The 20,080-nt window shown below is 39.6% G+C and overlaps 1 protein-coding gene across 2 annotated transcripts in view; it reads left to right on the top strand.

Moving 5' to 3' along the window:
• The window catches only part of ELOVL7 (ELOVL fatty acid elongase 7), a 54,236-nt gene that overhangs the window by 3,627 nt on the left and 30,529 nt on the right, over nucleotides 1–20,080 (top strand). The window contains exon 2 of one of the 2 annotated variants that reach the window (XM_026649249.2): nucleotides 240–346. The exons of the other annotated variant lie outside the window; for it this stretch is intronic. The gene's annotated coding sequence lies outside the window, so the exon portion shown is untranslated. The remainder of the gene's footprint in view (nucleotides 1–239; nucleotides 347–20,080) is intronic. 2 annotated transcript variants of the gene reach the window in all.

The following is a 20,080-nucleotide window of genomic DNA, read 5'->3' as shown; positions in this document are numbered from 1 at the left end:
GAAAGCTTATGCTCCAATACGTCTGTTAGTCTATAAGGTGCCACAGGACTCTTAGTCTGGATCTGTAAAAAGCGACAAACACGGCTACCCCTCTGATACTGTTCTCATGAAACAGATCTAAAATATGTCAAAGCCTCATTATTATTTTACATTTAATGTTAATAGTTTTCTATTAAGTTTTTTTAAATAAAATTATTTCATGTCACTTAAAAACTAAGTTACTATGCATTCCCTTACAGCCCTGGAAATCAGAACGTGACATCATTGTACTTGTGCATGAGAAGGGGAAAGTGAAATTGACCAGCCAACTTACTTTTATTGTCCAAACTTGAGTGTGATAAAAAAGGTAAATGCAACATTAATGGTGAAAAGTAAACTTTAATTTTTTAGTATTATTGGATTATTAAAACAAATAAGAGAATTTATTTTGTAAAACTCATGTTTCTTTTGAGCAAGAAAATAGTAGCCAAGAAAGGTAATACAAGACAACTTTATTTTGCATATTCTCTGTCATGCATGCTGTACTCAAAGTGCTTTACGGAACTGAATGATATAATAGTTAAATAACAAAGGGGGAGAAAAATTGAGGTAAAATTCAAGAATAATAGAGATTATTTAAGATAATGCAAAATCTGCAGTTTTTCATCCAGATCATGCCACTAGTCTGTCTGAATGCTGTCTTCTTGTTTCAGCATTCTTTGGTTTCAGAATATAACTTTACCTGCTGCAGAGGTAGTATTGTTTCACTAAAATCATGTTTAATATAGTAAAAGCTGTTGTGTGTGCACTGCTGGAGTATATCTGGAATGGGATTTTATTGGTTTCATACACTGATGCAACTTTGTTAGCTACATCTTGGCTGTTTATGAAGATGAAGGTCAAATATGGGCTAAGATACATGCAAATTTTAAGTGATATTAATGTTTTTTTTTTATGAAAAATGACCATTATGTCTTAAGGCCTGTAACTAGCATAACTTAGTTTTGTTCTGCTCTGAAAAGCAGCTCTGTAAAAATAGCATTGATTTTCAGTTATCTTGATTTCCATGTAAATGTGCTCAGAATACCAACAGGGGTTGAATTTCAGTGGGATTTGGGTGCCTAACTTGCTTAGGCTCCTCTGAGGATCGTCACCAAGATATTCATTTAAATACCACTGACGCAAACACAAGGTAGGGTCTCTTTTCATGCACTATTATTCATAATAAAGGTTATCCAGGCCAGATTAATCGCTTGCAGACCTATGGTTCTCATTATGATAACTGTTCAAACTCAGGTGTCAGTGAACGGAACTTGGTGAACTGTTCTGAGGATTCACAAGGAGGAGTGGAATCAAGACTATGCCTCTTAACTACATTAGCTCTGCATTGCTAACAAAAGTACAAAGCAGTAAAAATGTACCTTTTAATTAAAAAAACAAACACAACCCCTATCTCCTCTGTGGAAACAATGCTACCATTACTGCACATTAGTTTAACTTTCCCTCAACCAGCCTTATCTTTCACTGATGCTGCCCTCTGTCAGGAGTGCTGGAAGCTCCCGAGAAGTGTGTGGGTGGGCGAGAAGTGTGTGGGTGGGGCCCACCGGTGCCTGAACCGTGGCCCCCCCCCCCCCCTTCTTCTGCTTTTTCCCCCCCAAGCGCTGCCCACTGCTCATTCCTCTCTGCCCCACCCTGTCGCTCACCCTTAAGGCAGGAAAAAATTGATGGGGACATGGCCCCCTAGCCCTCCCTCATCTCGCCTGCTCTGGCACCTCTACCCTCTGTACTTGAGAGGAGCTCTTTGTAGTGGCTCTATAGATTTTTACACTGATTTTACATCAAATTTGCTATGTCTGCAAATCACTTGATTTTGTCCATTTGTTTTATAGGTGTGTATCGGGGCAGGCACTGTCTTTCTTATGTGTGTAGACTACCTAATAAAATGAGACCTTGATCCCTGATAGGGATCTCTAGGCACTACTATAAAATAAATGATTCTGAAAAAACAGAGAATAGATGTGTTGAGTGAGGTTATAATCTTGCAAGGTTTATGTATATGCTTAACACCTGCATTGAAGTGAATAGGGCTACTCAGAGTGCATACAATTAAGTATATATGTGAATCTTTGCAGGACCAGGGCCTAAGAAAATACTACTTTTACTATAACTGTTTACTGTACTCTATGAATATCTCCAAGACAAGAACACAGCTACACTGAAGAATTCCCTCCCTGTTACTCTTGTCTTCTAACAGAATAAAGGAGAAAGCAATCCCCATTGCAAAGTCTGAAACACCAAGGATTGATTTGTTGTTGACTTGGCAATAACTTGGATTATAAAGTGAAAATCCAAAAATGGCTTAAACTAATGCCAGATTAATTTGATTTACTATTTTAATGTGTTCTTTTTTGGTTTGGATATATTCCATGTTGGAACCCTCCATTTGCCTGTGCTCATTTTTTTTTTTCTCTTAAGAATTAATTTTCATGTAAGTGAATTTTTAGATTTTATTTATTTATTTATTTTTGTCATGGAACTTGGAGAATGAAAAACTGGAAGTGTTTATAAGTGGCCAGAATTGATGCTTTGTGACTTGTAACTGATAGGAATACAGGACACCCAATTAAAAAAAGATCTTGAACTATTACCATTGGAGCTGGTTTTGGGAGGGAGGGAAAGGAGGGAGATATTTTTCATGAAAAAGTTTGTGGAAAAACTTATCCCTACTTTTTGTTAAAATTTGAAATACATTTTCAACCCTCTAATGTGCATTTATACACTTCACACAGCCCTTAGTAAGCCATCACCTATGCCATTTTTCCTGTTTTCTTAAACAAGCTTTGCCTATTGGAAAGGTGTTAGCTCAAACATCAAAATATGGGGTTACAGTTAAGACCTACTAGTTTTTATGATGTCTGACACGTATTTGTTTCATCCTGAGGGTGCTGTGAATAGGTCATTGGTAATCATGTGGGAACAGTGATGGTGTATTTTTTTTTTAAGGTGAAGATTGAAAATTATTGAATGTTGAAAATATTTTTCAAGTTGAACTCCTTTTAAAGTGCACTTTACTCTAATCATTGGATGATTCTGCCTTAAGGATTGACAAGACTGCATGTTGCTCTCTTCTATGCAAATATTCTGAGTAATGGTATAAAGCTGCTTTAGATTCTCTTGTGGAGCTATTAATGATTGAAAATTCATTGCCAAAGTTACGTTCTGTACATTGGATTTTTACCATGTTAATAAGGAATTTTGGTTGGTTTTAGATACCACATTGGAGCTGGATCCTGTGTAAGTTTAATTAACAGATTTTTTTTTTTATTATTGAGGCCAAAAATTGTATTCTCAGCCTGCTTCTGCTGAAATTAATGTCTTAGGTCACTAAATTGATGTACCAACAAGACAGAGCTTTTTATTCCATATAAAACTAGGGAGTTAAAAAGAAGTCTGCTTAGGTTAAAATTTATTAAACTTTTTTTTCCTTTGAGACATAATAAAACTACTGGTAGGAGAATCTTGGAAATCATTTAATGTATATCTTTGGTGTATTATAAGTCCACTCCTTTGACATGTTCTTTATCCAGTCATGATCATGACTTTTAAATTGTAGCAGTCATTTAAAAATAAACTCTGAAAAATTGAAATGTACAAGTTGTAGGAACTTTCCATATCCCGCTTCAAAGCCTTGCAAAGAATCATTACAGGCTGGGAGGAAATCCCTCAACCTAACCTCGCACCGCTTCTCATGAGCTGTAATTAGACATCAAGCAATTTGAGGAATTTATTTACAAGTTGTGTTTTTTTTTTTTAAAAAACAAAAAACAAACAAACAAAAACCCCAAACAAAACCCACCACCACTTTCTAAAATGTGAATAGGAAAAAGAATTTTGCCCCAATTTGTTCTTTGGATTCTTCTCAACTCAACATTATTCCTGTGAGTTCTACTACTGCATTGTTAAAACTATAAGTAGCTCAGGCCCAAATTTTGACCTACTTTTAAAATTATCCAGTGGAAAATTGCCTTTGGATGCATGGGATTCCTGCCATTTGTTGCTCCTGGTTCCTCCTAATGGAGACTTTCTCTGCATCATTAAACTATGTACTTGCATGTCAACAGTAGCTTTCATTCAAGAACCCAGAGCATTAGCTAAATAATGAATTAAAGGTTAAAACAACCCTCTGAGATTGGGAAGATATCCATTTTACACCTGGGGAAATTGTGTGACCTGGAGTCCCTTAGCACGTCAATGGCAGAGGAGTGCCGCCCCGCCGTAACAACCCCCGCCCCTCGAGCGCAGCCCTGCCGAAACAAAAACAACCCCACCCCGAGCGCCGCCCCACCGAACCAAAACCAACCAACCAACCAAAACCCGAGCGCTGCCCCGCCACCCCAAGATTGGCCGCCCCAAGCACGTGCTTGGTCGGCTGGTTCCTGGAGCCGGCCCTGCAGAGGAGAGCAGTCTTCATGGGATACATTGTTGAATAGCTTTGCAGTTACATTATATGTGTATAAAGACAAACTTACCTCCCTGAGAGTTGGAGGGAAGCTCTGTTTTTCTAGTTGGAGGGAAAAACTTCAGTCTTCTTTCTCCCTATCCCCTTTGCCAGCTGCAGGGAAGCGGTATATGTGGGGAGTTTTTACATCCCATTTCACTGAATTTGCAAGTGAAATATATACTGTAGGACACCAATTATGACATGGGCTCTAGCAATTGTCGGCATTCTCTAAAAGTATCTAGAATCCTGAAGGAGCCTCTGTAAGCTCTGTGCAACAAACTTTCTTTTAGTATTTTTTTCTACTATAAAAAAGATGCTCATGCTGCACAAACAATGGTGCTTGAAAATGGGAAGATCTTTCTGGATCTGAGTCAGACTCAGGCCAGAAGAGATGAATTTGTTGCCACAGTTCCTTTTTTAATGAGAAGGCATGGAGATTACATATTTTAGATACCAAAATATAAGAATTTCTGTACTTTGCAAAGCAGTACAGTTTCCATTACCTTGATTTGATGATGAAGAAACTGGCAATTACTTGGTCAGTTGTACTGTATGGCCGAATGGATAGACTGGACTGGGATTCAGGAAACCTGGGTTCTGTTCCTGGCTCTGCCACTTGCCTGTTGTGTGACCTTCAGCAAGTCACTTCACCGCTCTCTACCTCAGTTTCCCTATTTAAAAAATGGAGATGATGATATGGACCTCAGTGACCTGCTTTGAGATCTACTGATGAAAAGCACGATGTCAGAGTTAGTTGTTGTTAAAATATCTATTACAAATTGTGAATTGATACGAGACTCTTGTTCATGTTTGCCTTGAAAATACTTTGCTCAGTCTTGGGAAAGAGAGTCATTGTGGGTTTTTTGTTTTTAAATTTTCTTCCAGATACTTCAGTAGGTGGATGGTTTTTTCACTAATGTAGTTCAGAAGTCACTTTTTTGCAATGGCTAATATTTAAGGGCTTATGCTTTAGATTAAAAAGCAACAGAGTCCTGTGGCACCTCTTTGTCGCTTTTTACAGATCCAGACTAACCCAGCTACCCCTCTGATGCTTTAGATTAATAGATTCCAAGGCCAGAAGGGACCATTGTGATTATCTAGTCTGACCTCCTGTATAACACAGGCCATAAACCTTCCCCAAAGTAATTCCTTTTGAACTAGAGCATATCTTAAAATCCAGCCTTGATTTAAAAATTGACAGTAATGGTGTATCCTCCTCTGAAGTTGTCTTGCAGTGATGTAGTGACCAGAGGGATAGCTGTTACCATGCTTGGAAGCTTCACATTGGAGTAACATGATGAAGGCAGTGGTGCCATTCTTGGTTCAGACAGTCCCATGTAGAGAGGCAGTGTTGCCTAGTGGTTAGACCACTGGACGAGGACTTGGGAAACCTGGGTTAACTTGCTCAGGGACTCTGGGCAAGTCACTTTCTGTGCCTCAGTTTCCCCACATGTAAAATATTCCCCACTGACCTCCTTTTGTAAAGCACTGAGATTTGTGGATGAAAAAGTTGTGTATATAAGAGGTAGATAGTGAAAACCTAATGATAATTAAAATAAAGTATCTTGACAAATTCTTTGTCTTCCACTGTATTAGAAAGATTCTATTGTTTGCCTTCTTGCCCCACCTGTTCCACAGTGATTAGACCAGTGCTTCCTAAACTCCCTTGGGGAGCTCTGAAGGGGTCATGGGGGAGCTACAAGTGGCTGGGGGAAAAAAATTCTAAATATGAGGCTATTAAACTAGGCTTAAAAATCACCTGCATCTTATCCATGGGTCTGAGCCTTATGCTGCTGCTGGGGCTGGGAGCCTCTCTGTGCCCTCTGTTCCTGCAGGGGGAAATGTTCAGCAGGAAGGCTTTCTGCTAAACGCCCCCTGCTGGAGCGAAAGGACAAGAATGGTCCCAGTGGAAGCACCAGCACTAGCAGACGTGGTAGTTTCATTATGTGTGGATTTTCGTGTCTTGATACTACTGCAGAAAATACACAGCCACAACATGTCATTTGTGAAGTATGAGGCCAGGGAAACTACAGTGACATTTACAAACCAAACACCTGGAATTTTTAAATGAGAACTGTGATGGTTTTTCCTTCAGACACAAAAAGAGTTAAAAGTGGCAATAAGTCATGTCTAAAGAATCAACTGTTCCTCAGCAAGCCTTAAAAGCATCTTATGTTGTGGTCAAGCAAATTGCAAAAGGCAAACAAACCCTCACTATTGATGAGATCCTCCTAATTTCAGTGGCAATAGGCGTGTAGAATTATGACTGGGAAACGAGCAGCTATGGCACTGAAAACGATTCCTGTGGCAAATAGGAGCACTGTTGACCTTGCAGAAAATGAGTAGAACATGTTGAGAGTCAATATTTTGCACTGCAGCTTGATTTCACAGATATAGCCAACCTGGCTCAGCTTCTGTGTTACCTGATATTTGTCAAAGAAGGTACAATCGCTGAAACACTTTTATTTGGCAAAGCAATCAGAGTCCAAACAGCCAGTGAAGAAATATTCAAGATCCTTGATAAATTCATAGTGCGTATTTGGGGCTACACACTGTAGGGGCAGTAACCATGACCTGAAAGAACAGTGGAGTTGCAACGTGAGTGAAGAAAAGAGTCAGCAGCAATTTGGAAACATTGCATGGTTCATTGCTAAGCTTTGGTATCAAAGAAATTGCATCCTTAAGTACATAAGGCCCTCGATGTTGTTAATGTTGTAAAATCTCAGGCAGTGAATACACATTGTTTCAGTGTGCTTCCAGCAACTCTGAGTCTGGCTTTTCAGCAATGATTTCTGTGAAAACTAAACACAAAAATGGTTTAAACTTGGGAAAACAACTTAAACTCCAGCACTATCAGATTCAACCAAACATTACAAAACTATACATTTTGAAACAGGCCCATTCTTCTCGCTAGAATCTTAGACTGTATCTGAACATACAAAAAAATTCATGTTTTCAAATTATAGTTTAAAACCCTGGATTAGATTAGAATATATAAAATAGAATATTCTAATATTAAACTTCGTGTAATTGAATAGTCAGAAACTCGTGTCCTTCTTGAATCTAGTGTCCTGAACTCTTGACTCTAGTGACGAGTCGGTTTAAAAAAAAAAAGTATTTGGTTGTAGGGTGTCACTCAAGATTTAAAATATCTGTTGTGGAGTCGCAGTGTCGTAACAAATTTGGGAACAATGGGATTAGACCATACTTAAACACTTGCCCAGCAGGGTCTGTTTCTAGCATGTTGATATTTTTACTGAACGCTGAACGTATTTGATTTCAACAATATAGACTTGTATTGCAATGCCCAATACCAACTTAAGTGTGTCCTCTCATCAAGGATATGTGTTTTGGAAATATAGCAGTCAACTGTAATGTTCTGATAGCATGGCATATCCATCTCCTGGTATACTTTATTTGGATGAATTTCTTGAGCTATTTATACTTGTCCATCTTGGGGGATGGGGAAGGGAAATAACAGTGCAGTATATCCTAGGAAATGCAATGTTTCTGTATGGCCAGATCTACCAGGTTTGTCCTTGTATTATGTCAATCTAAATTAATCTGTGTAAACTGTGGAGACATAGACACAGTCCTTTGTGGCATTTAAGTGCTTAGCAAGAGCATAAAAATTTAAATTCCAACTGTGTGCTCTTGAGGATTGTATTATAAAATATCAGATACCTTTCTCCGATGGACTCATACCTAAACTAAATGTGTGTGTATATATATTTTTATTACTGCGTAGTTTGTCCTGTTAGTTCTAGATAAGTGTTTTTTTGTTTTTTTTTTTAAATCACTTTTTTTTTTTTTTAGCAGGGACATTTTAGATGATTAGACCTAGAAAATTAATGGACATTAACAGTTGTATACAGTCATGCATATCTTTTTTCCCTTTTGGTCCACCTACTTTTTGTTGTTCTCTAGAAAGCCCTTCCCCCTCCTCAACACCATCTACTTTGCATTTTGCTTTAAACTAACCACTGCGTATTGATTGACCATGACAGCAGGCATTGTTGTTTACAGTTGAATTTGTATCAGACAACCAGTTTTTAAAAATATAATATTGTTTTACATTTTACACGCTCAAGTCAGGTTGCAGCTTTGTTTTGTGAAGCAAAAAACTTTTTTCTCTTGAGCACATATGGTACCTTGTATAATGCCTGAGTTCATGGTAAGCTTGTGTGTATTCTGATCCTGAAAATACATTCCTCTGCTTCATTTCTCCTGCAAAAAGACTTATGTGCATGCACAATTCTGTACTTCAAACATTTGTAACTTTAAAACTACTGAATTGATTTTATTCACATTTGAGCGGACTTCAGTACATGAGCTCACAAAGCAAGGTAAGCTGGAAGATTCAAATGGAGTGATCAGAATGTCATTATGACTGGAACATATGGGCAAAGTGCGTTCTGTTCAAACTTGCATGGAAAAAATCATTTGGAGTGAAGCCAAACGTGGAAAATTTCAGCCCCAAAAGAATTGTTCAAGGAAGTTATGAGTGCCTGGGGAGAATAATGGTCAAGGAATGTTTGAATAGAACCAGGAACTCAATCTGAATTTTCTAGCTGGGAAATATAACTTAAAGTTTACCTTCTGTGACTGTATAACATCAGCCATGAGATTGCATTTGTTTAGGTTTTTTTTCCCAATTGATTCTATTTTAGTTACAGTGCATTTACTAGACATACAGCTCTATGCCCAACTTGACCTGATTGTGAGATGTAGTGATAATGCATGTCAAATGTGGCTGGGGGGAGGATTTAGTAGAGATAACTGGCTGAGGGCCCATAGACTTCAGGGTCACTAGATGTACCAATCATGTCAAGGCAATCTTGATCTCAATTTCAACTTTTGGTGTTCCAGTTCTGTGCTCCCTGTAACCAACTCCCAGCATCTTCACAGAACTCTTTGAGCAGTGGTGTAATGGGTCTTCAGTGACTATGCCTTACTGACATTTCACCTTCCCAAAGATGAGAAGTGAGTTTTGTTCTTTCAGGAAGGTCTAGCAATGGTGAACTCTAGTTTAACTCAGCAGAGTCCTGCTCAGTTTCTTAATTGTTTTTTTATTAGAAGAAAATAGAGATGAGCATAAACATGCCGTAGACTAATATTAATAAATATCACTAGATGGGCTAGAAAGTTTCTAGTGTTGCACTTTCTCAAAATCCTATAAAGAACTTGTCTTGATCTCAGCCATCTCTGTCCAGCTACCAGTGTAGCTGCACTGATGCAATGGCCTAGGCCCCAGTGTAGACAAACTAAGCTGTTAATTTGTGCTGCTGCTTAACCCAAGTTGAAGTCCGCATAAGCTGAATTGGCGCAAATCATAGCTTATAATGCTTTACCCTGTTTACATTCGGTTTAGACTGTGAAGCTGCAATGGTTGCTGGCCACCAATGGTTGTAAGTGGGTCAAATCCACAGTGCAGACAAGGCCTTAACATAAAGTCACTTTTAATTCCTCTCACATGGGTGTTGGCATCTGTTTCTGACTCTGCATCTGCCTTCTCCATCCGAAGATATAATTCTGTGTTTTTATGGCAATTGTATTTTTTTTTTGTTCTCCCTACAGCTGCTACTCATCCTATATCTTGGCAGCTAGGAAGAGTTCTTACACATTACATAACCTTTCCCTAAACCAGTTTATGAAGATTTATGGCATGATTTTCAGAAGTGCTGAGTACCCAGAGATCACATTGACATTAGTGAAATTTGTGGGTACAAAATAGTTTTGAAAATTAAGCCACTAGTCTTTACCCCATCATAGGAATCACTGATAAGTAATCTCTGCCCATAGGTGTATCCCAGGTTTGCATATCTCTCACTGTTTGGCTTGTAAGGAATGCAGCACCCTTGTAGTAACAACTTGAAGACTATCTCTTTCATTCTTCTGCTAAATGATGAGTAAACAGAAACTAAGGATTCCGCCTGTTCTCAATAACAAACAGTTCTTACTGTTGTATTGATTGGATGTGGAACTCAAAGATGTAATTAGTCACCTATTTACTACCACAACACTTAATAATTTTAGGTGGAAGTTTTTTTTAATGGACTTTTGTTCACTTATAAGCAGCCAATCAAAAATATCCTCTAAAAATTATTAAACATGCTCTAAATAAAAGCAATTATGACAAAAATACCTGGAAATCAAAAGTTAAAGGAATATCAATTTTGGAGAAATTCCTTCCTCTTTTGCATTGAGTGTTTCTCTATCTGGATTTTCCCATAGCCTCTGGATAATACCAAATGTGCTGCTTGGATAAGTGTGGGGGGGAAAGAAAAGAGAGAGCTTGTTAACTGTTGACCCACAATTTAGTTTTAAAATGAATCAGCCTCTGAGGTCAGATGCGATTAAACTCATACAGGAGGAAGAGATGGAGAATAGAAAAGGCCAGTCTCTGCTTCACTGGCTAGTTGTTTGGACAGATCAATCATATTCAGGACCTCTAGTCTCAGAATCACAGCTCTGCTGCCCATTTTGGGATGATATTAGGCAGTTGTCTAGTTTCTTTCCACAAGTTCTCACACCAGTGCAGTGTGTTTAGCTGCCATGTTGCTTACAGCATTGTTACAAAGAAGCTGAGTCTGTTCCAAGACTGACCAATTTAGAAATTCTTTAAAAGACAGATAAAATAGAATGGGTTTAATGATACGCTAGAAGGAGGTAATGAGAATTCTAAAGCTTACTTGAGTCTTGGTGGTAATGGCTGTCCCTGGCTTAATCTCTGGTTTTCTCATAGTATACTTATAGCCAGGATGTATGAAGAAACCTGTGAAAGGTGTTGTGGATTGATATCCTCATGTTCATTCTACATGCTTCCCCAAAAGAAGTGCCCAGCAGGGAAATGGTTGATTGTCAGTGTCCTACCAAAATGTCCAATTAAATATGGCTTTTATTGCCCCCAAATATAAGCGTTGTTCACCAGTAGCTCTTAATGATATTGACCTTCTTGTAAAATGCATTATCCCCATTATCATCTAGAGCTTTTTTTGGTATCCTCTTTACAGTATGTAACCTGTTTATGGATTAAAATGTTTGTACTTCATAAGTATAAGACCAGTGTCCTCCTATGAGTATAGTGGTCAACAACTGTGTTTTGACATAAACAGTTCATGTTGTCTTTCAGTCCAGCTTTTACATTTGCCCCCTGAATTGAGTACAGTATCAGACTGGTGCTTTGCTTAAATATTAGTGATGTGTGCAGCCTAGAAATACCAGTCATTGATCGTGTTTTCATATATTGCCAACAGCCCCAGAAATACTGAGACCATAAGCGAGACATTCAAGATGTGTGAGGGAATATCTTTTTTAGGTCTGAGAGACAAGCTTTTGAACCCCCTTGTCTCTGTAATACCTTGGGACTGACATGACTACAACAATACTGAGACCAATAAGAACATTCATACTTTGGTGAAGTCCTTCACTATGTTTACTCTCATAGGAGTATACATAGAGTATTGTGTCTGTGTGCTAAATCAGATTGTCCTGTTTGTTGGTGGTTCCAGTCTAGCCAGTGGGTTCTCATTTTGTACTTTCACTTAACTTATTTAATTTATTTTAAATAATGTATTTAATTCTGACCATTCTTATAAACTCTTCACGTGTTTCGCTAGCTTTTCATTCATTTAGACTGTCAGTGCTAGCAAACTTCACAGTAAAAAAGGTCCAGTCCTGTATAGAGTAGAGTTTATATCATGCCTACCACCAACAAAGCTGTACTTGATGGTGAATTTAATTCACCGAGTTGGCCAGTATAGATGCAGACATTATTGTTCTGCTTTATACTTTGCTGTTTCTCAGACATAGATTCTGCAGATGCTGATGATGAGTCACCTAAGCTTTTAATTTAAAATTAAAGATTTTTATCCCCTGTGGTTGTGAAGAAAACCTTCTACATAGGAACTGAGTGAAAACTAGTGCTGCATCTGCTGTAGCTAGAGAACCTGAAACAGTACTCATAAAATGTGTGAACTCAGCTTTTCTCAGCCTATCCCTACCACTTTACATTAGTGGGGTATTGGACTGCCTCTGAAAGATAACTTAAATATTGATCTTGTTAACAATTGACTTTATAGGCAGGGAGCGAGGGGACCATGAGCCGATCTCCTCACATCCCAGGTGGCACAAGAACATAAAATCCATTGGATTTGCAGAGAACCAGAGTGAATAATCAAGTGTGACTAAAATGAAGTATGTGTTGGCTATTTCTGCCATTTACCGCTGCTTTACGTATTAATGTAAGTGACAGATTAGGTGCTTGCAGGAAAAATGCCTCCTTGTTTATTGCTTTTCTGTGTATATTTCAACAAATCTAACTACAGTCAATTTGAACAACCAGCTGCTGTGTACTATACATACCTGCTAAGCATCAGGTCTCTTGAGTACCAGCAACAGAGGATATTGGCAAGGAAAGGAGGCTGTTCCCAACACCATTACTGAAACACTGCCCTAGTGTAACAAAACTTTTTAGCAACATCTGCTCATTGTGAATATTTGCTATTCTGCCTCTAACTCCAGCTACTGCAGAATGTTCTTTACCTTGTTCCTTTAGGTGAAATATTGTTGATGCACTACAATGAATAAGAGCTCTAAATGGACTAGCTTTTGATATATCTTTGAAAGTTGATCCAAGATAGCAATGAACTGATGGAAAACTCACCTGTTTGCAAGCCCACAGGGACCTGGAAGGTTATTGCTGGTGTAAAATTTTAGATGTGCTATTCACTATCAGTTGTAAAGATGCAGTTAATGTGCAGAACGTTTGCATAATGCTCCTTACTTGTATACTGTTCCCTCTCCCTTCCTCCATCCACTGTGATATTGGATTTGCCAGTCTTGGGCTGTCATGGGATACTGTAGCAAATTATTTTCTAAAATAAATAAGGGTAATGTAACAGCCCAGCACCATCTGTTCTATTAAATCCGTTACCTTGTATCACAATTCAGAGCTAGCTGCACCTCTTTCCCGTATGGTTTCTTCTGAGTGCATCCCCGTCAGATATGGGTCTTCTTTCCTTTGCTTTCCTAGGGTGGAACCCTGTGATTCTCCCACTCTCATACTAGGCCCAGAGCTACAGTCCCGTGTGCACCACAGAATACTCAGCAAGGCCGACTGGATTTGGTACCTATGGCTCTTCCCTTTTGGGAGCTGTGACCAGTGGTGAATACAATGATCCCAAACAGCCACCTTAACAATAGGATAATCACTTCTTGAGTGAAATATTACAATGAATGACAACTTTGAAATAGCCCACTGAATAATAACATGTTAGCGTTTAGCTTAAACTGTTAGCAATATTAAATTCTAAGGCAAATCTAGCATTTCAAACAAGTTATCTTTCTGATTCGGAGCAAAAATAAATTTTTTTTAATACGTGCAGAAAGGAAATTCTGAAAATATTTCATTTCAGAAAAATCAAACGTTTTAGATTTATTCTCCTCTGCCACCAAATGAAACAGAGCAGCTGGCTGCTTCTGGCTCCTGGGGATTCCCCAGACTCCAGGAGTCAGAGGAGGCCCCCACTGTGGAACACAGAGCCTAGAAGCCCCGAGAGTCCCATCTCAAGCTGCAGCTTTCAGAGCTACCAGACTCTCTGCTGTGGAGCCTAGATCCTGACAGCCCCTGACAGCTAGAGCTTCCAGTCTCCTGGCTCTGTGGCAGGGAGCTGGAAGCCCTGGGGTCTCCAGTGGCCCGGCCGGTAAGCTGGTGGGAAACCATGCAGGTTTCTGTCAAAGCACTCTGTATTTCATTTAGAGTTTGTTGAAACCACACTGAAACACTCTGGTTTTGATGAATTGGCATTTTCAGATGAAAAACTGTTCTGGGAAAAGTCCTGACCCGCTCTAGTTATGACTCTTAATTGCAAACCATTTAATTTAGAAGTAATCCTGGAGTTCTTCAGTTCTCCTGAGTGCTTGGCTACACTAGTGGGGGGAGGCCATGGAAGCACTGAGATAGGAAAGACAGCAACAAATTCTCTCTTAGCTTTACTTTTTCTACACTTAACTAAGTTAACCAGAACTAAAAAATGTAACAGAAGAGACACTAGCCAACTTGGCCAAGAGTTGAAATATTCCAGAATTAGAAAAAAGACGATCAGAGGGAAAACTGAACTCCTCTCAATAAAACCAGCAGCTCCAGCCAGCACCCCATGGAAATTTAGAACCAGTTATAGTACAAATAATACGGCTAGTCTACCTATTGCAGATGATCTGCATTTGTGTGCTCTGTGACTTGAGGTGATGATGCAGTTAAAAATAGTGTTACTACTTGACCTTGTAAGACAGAAAGGGTGAAGTTAATATTTTCTGGGTAATGCTGAGAATGTTTGAAGTTTCTAGATTTAATTGCCTTTTGACCTTTGCCCTTTGCACACAACTATGACTATGCTCTTTCGTTGAAGTGACACTATCAACATCAGAATTTGCACCTGTGTCCTAACACTTAAGTATTATTGCTGCCCTTAGGCCCTGATCTTGTAATCAACGTGGGTAGACCCTTGTGGTTGAATTCTGTTGGGCTCTATCTGGGCAGATATGGGTCTGCAGGATCAGGGCCTCGGATTCTAAATTCTCGAGAATAGAGAAAGCATCTTTAATTTTGTATGGCATTGAACACATTGATCCTTGTTAGGGCCTTTAAACACTATGGTAATACAAATATTTGACATTGAAAGAGATGATGATAAAAGTGTGTGTCTGCTTTGTATAGTAAGTTTTGCTGCTTGTGTGGATCTTTCACTCAACGGCAGAGGAATTCCCCCCCCCCCCAAACAATTGGATTGTAAAAAAACTCAAACATTTCTCATGGGGATGCAAATATTTGTGTTTAAATTGCCTTGGTGGGGTATTTTTAATTTATTTAAAAAAAGATATATTTTTAGTAGCCCTTTTACACTAAATGTTATGTAGGGGAAATAAAGGAGGATAAAGAATGACAAATATTTTTCACGTGGGTTGTTTAAGCAAAGAATGTCAGAAATTCTTAGCAAATGCTTTTTAAAAAGGGAGCAATCTATGCATGCCAATGATTTTAATTACAGTAATCTTCACTAAGTTTCATCATGCTAATTGAACTATAATAATTGAACTTACATGGGAACTTCCATCAGAAGATGACCTCCTAACTAAGGTTTGCTTTGCTATTTGTAGGTTGTTCAGGTCATGTATGTACATTTTACTTACTGGTTTGAACAACTGTGATCATATTATCCACAGAGATTTTTTTTTTTTGTAAAGGTGTTTCACACTTAAGATACTAATCTATGCTTAACAAGGCAAACCCAGGGCCTTATTAATATTCTTACTAGAAGAACATAATATACAAATCTGATAAACAAATAGCTCGTGCTATATTTGCAACCAATACCACCTTGTGATATATTGAATTTTCAAATCTCTGTGTAAAAATTGCAGTTCTGCTAACAAGTAGTAAACAAGTACAAGACATACTCTTCAGTAATTTTGAACTGAAAATGGGGTGGAAGTGAAGAACTAGCAACATATACAGAAAAATCAATTTAAATAAAATACCCAATGCTTTAATTTTTAAAAAGTAATTATTTTATCCTTTCTTCTAAAGCACTGTACAGACATTACTCCTATTCCTAAAATTCATTAGTAAGTTCTGATGTAATTAGCCCCTTTTAAAGTGTAGAATAGATCCAATTATCAATTTATTAAATAGCCTTATTAAAAATAAACTTATATTTTGAGATCAAGATATAAGGTTTATATCTATGGCATAAGTTGTAAAAGATAACTTATAAAAGGTAATATAAGTCACACTTATATTATAGTAATTATGCACATGATTTGCTTCTTGCAAAGTCTCTCTATACCTTTTGGAGAGAATGCTGGTGTAGCAAATACCAATATGTAGATATAATATTAATACTCAAATTAAGATACTTCTGCGTATAGTTGTTTAAGGTGATATGTGGGCCCAACTGATGGTGTGCCTTTAAATGTATCTCTTTACTTACACATTAGTAGCTAAGTGAGCAAATTAGGGAGAAGTCTGAATGAAGCTGAAGAGAGAATCTGGTGAGATGACTTGTGCTAGGGTTGTCAAGAGTCCCTTATTACAAGAGACATCCCTTTATTTTTATTTTTTTTTCATCTCTGTACAACAAGATTGGGAGTCGCTGAGTGCTGCAAAAAGCAGCAAGAAATGCTCCTGGCAAATGTAGGTGGCATGAGTGGCGGGTATCATAGGTTGGGGGAGGCTGTGCCTCCCCAAACAACCATGCGTGGCCATGCCCACACTCTGCCCCCAGGTCCCTTATGTGGCTCCCCTGTGCGGTGGCCCCGGCTCGGGCTGGGGCCATGCTGCCAGTGCTCCTGGCACTGGGGGGTGGGGTAGGGCTGGAGGGGTGCTAGCCTGGGGCAGGGGGTGGTGGACCCTGGGCTCAGGCGGGGGAGGGCAGAAGGGGCGGGTCCTCAGGCGGAAGGGCGGGGCTGGGCGCTAGCCTCCCCTAGCTGGCATTTCACCTGCCTCCCATGGAGAATGACTTATTATTACTATTTATCAGCATTAATAATAATGCTGCTGCTGCTGATTGATGATGAAAATAATAATTAATAATATCATGAGGAGGGTGGGGTAAGGGTGCTGAGAGTAACAGTCCTCTTTTTAAATTACAATGTTGGTGACCCTACTTGTGACCTAGTTTGGTGATTACTCATCTCAAATGATGAGGGACACCTTTTTCAAGCTGTATTACACTCTTAAGAAGTAGGAGATGGAGTTGTCATTATCATCTCTCTTTTTCAACTCTGGAACGCACAGATGCTCTCTCCCTTTGTTAAGCTGCCAAACTGCAAAGGTTAATGTGACTGGGGCAGAACCAGGACTAGACAGAATGAATAGCTTTATTTTAGGGTATACCCAAATATGATATACTCTGGTGAAATGGAAATACAAATTTTGATTGCAGTGAAAACTGTTGATGTTCTCTGGATCGGTTTTATGATCATCACATGTTGTAATTCAAGGATCAATTATTGAATGCAGAGAGTATGTTACAAATTTTTTTTTACAGTAGAACCTCAGTTATGAACACAGTTATGAACTGACCGGTCAACCACACACCTCATTTGGAACTGGAAGTACGCAATCAGGCAGCAGCATAGACATCTTCTCTCCTCCCAAAGCAGCAAGTACAGTATTGTGTTAAATGTAAACTACTAAGAAAATAAAGGGAAAAGTTTAAAAAAAAAAAAATTGACAAGGTAAGAGAATTGTTTCTGTGCTTGTTTCATTTAAATTAAGATGGCTAAAAGCATTTTTCTTCTGCATAGCAAAGTTTCAAAGCTGTATGAAGTCAATGTTCAGTTGTAAACTTTTGAAAGAACAACAATAAACTTCCATTCCCGAGGTGTTCATAACACTGAGGTTCTACTGTATAAGGCACTGTCTATATCTCAGTACCCTTCATGCTGCATATGCAGGCTGCTGTCATAGGGCTATTGTGCACATGTATGATTTCTGCTGCCTGTGATAGTAACACAGAGCACTAATGTTACACAAGCCTCATCTTCACTGCTAAAAAAAAAAAAATGTTTTATTACCTTGGGGTAACTAATGGGCCTGAGCTAGCCTGAGGTAAAGACTCAGCAAAGACTAAGCACTTTACATGTAGTAAAACTAAAGTTGAGGTCAACCCCTGGATGGGATAAAGAGCTGGTTACCTTGAATACCTTTTTAAATAGAAAAGACAAGGCATGTTAGTGCCACATAAGGCTCAATAATAAAAAGGTGGTGTCATGCTAGCAATCTTTGTAGTATCAAAGATGGGGCTACTATAAGGTGGGTGCATAACTGGCTGGATAACCGTACTCAGAGAGCTGTTATTAATGGTTCCCAATCCTGCTGGAAAGGCATAACGAGTGGGGTTCCGCAGGGGTCTGTTTTGGGACCGGCTCTGTTCAATATCTTCATTAACGACTTAGATATTGGCATAGAAAGTACGCTTATTAAGTTTGCGGATGATACCAAACTGGGAGGGATTGCAACTGCTTTGGAGGACAGGGTCATAATTCAAAATGATCTGGACAAATTGGAGAAATGGTCTGAGTTAAACAGGATGAAGTTTAACAAAGACAAATGCAAAGTGCTCCACTTAGGAAGAAAAAATCAGTTTCACACATACAGAATGGGAAGAGACTGTCTAGGAAGGAGTACGGCAGAAAGGGATCTAGGGGTTATAGTGGACCACAAGCTAAATATGAGTCAACAGTGTGATGCTGTTGCAAAAAAAGCAAACGTGATTCTGGGATGTATTAACAGGTGTGTTGTGAGCAAGACACGAGAAGTCGTTCTTCTGCTCTACTCTGCTCTGGTTAGGCCTCAGCTGGAGTATTGTGTCCAGTTCTGGGCACCGCATTTCAAGAAAGATGTGGAGAAATTGGAAAGGGTCCAGAGAAGAGCAACAAGAATGATTAAAGGTCTGGAGAACATGACCTATGAAGGAAGGCTGAAAGAATTGGGTTTGTTTAGTTTGGAAAAGAGAAGACTGAGAGGGGACATGATAGCAGTTTTCAGGTATCTAAAAGGGTGTCATAAGGAGGAGGGAGAAAACTTGTTCACCTTAGCCTCTGAGGATAGAACAAGAAGCAATGGGCTTAAACTGCAGCAAGGGAGGTCTAGGTTGGACATTAGGAAAAAGTTCCTAACTGTCAGGGTGGTTAAACACTGGAATAGATTGCCTAGGGAGGTTGTGGAATCTCCATCTCTGGAGATATTTAAGAGTAGGTTAGATAAGTGTCTATCAGGGATGGTCTAGATGGTATTTGGTCCTGCCATGCGGGCAGGGGACTGGACTCGATGACCTCTCGAGGTCCCTTCCAGTCCTAGAATCTATGAATCTATGAATCAGGCAGGGAGTGCAATTCCTGTTCTAGCCACTCTGGTCATCAGTTGAAACTCTACTGCCCTGGCCTCAGGTAACCAACCATGTGTCCCACCCTTTACATTCTCTGGGAATTTTAAAAATCCCCTTCCTGTTTGCTCAGCCAGGCGTGGCGTGGAGTGCTATCAGCGAATCTTTCCAGGTGACCATGCCTCCACGCGCCAAGCGAGCTCCAGCATGTTGCAATGGCGAGTTGCTGGACCTCATCAGTGTTTGGGGGGAGGAAGCTGTACAGTCCCAGCTGCGCTCCAGCCGTAGGAATTACGATACCTTCGGGAAGGTATCAAAGGACATGATGGAAAGGGGCCATGACCGGGACGCCCTGCAGTGCAGGATTAAAGTGAAGGAGCTGCGGAGTGCCTACCGCAAAGCCCGCGACGCAAACGGCCGCTCGGGTGCTCCCCCCGTGACCTGCCGATTCTATAAAGAGCTGGATGCGATACTTGGGGTTAACCCCATCTCCACTCCGAGCACCACCATGGACACTTCAGAGCCGGTGGGGGGGTGAGGAGGAAGAGGAGGAGGAGGAAAACGGGAGTGATGGTGGTGGGCCGGATGGAGACACCCCAGAATCCCTGGAGCCATGCAGCCAGGAGCTCTTCTCGAGCCAGGAGGAAGGTAGCCAGTTGCAGCGGCCGGTACTTGGTGGAGGACAAACAGAAGAGCAGGTTCCCGGTAAGCG

This window comes from Terrapene carolina, unplaced genomic scaffold, assembly GCF_002925995.2.
Source record: "Terrapene carolina triunguis isolate 2854851 unplaced genomic scaffold, T_m_triunguis-2.0 Scaffold69, whole genome shotgun sequence".
Classification (NCBI taxonomy): domain Eukaryota; kingdom Metazoa; phylum Chordata; order Testudines; family Emydidae; genus Terrapene; species Terrapene triunguis.
The sequence above is the reverse complement of the archived record's forward strand: the minus strand, read 5'-3'. Positions and strand labels throughout refer to the sequence as shown.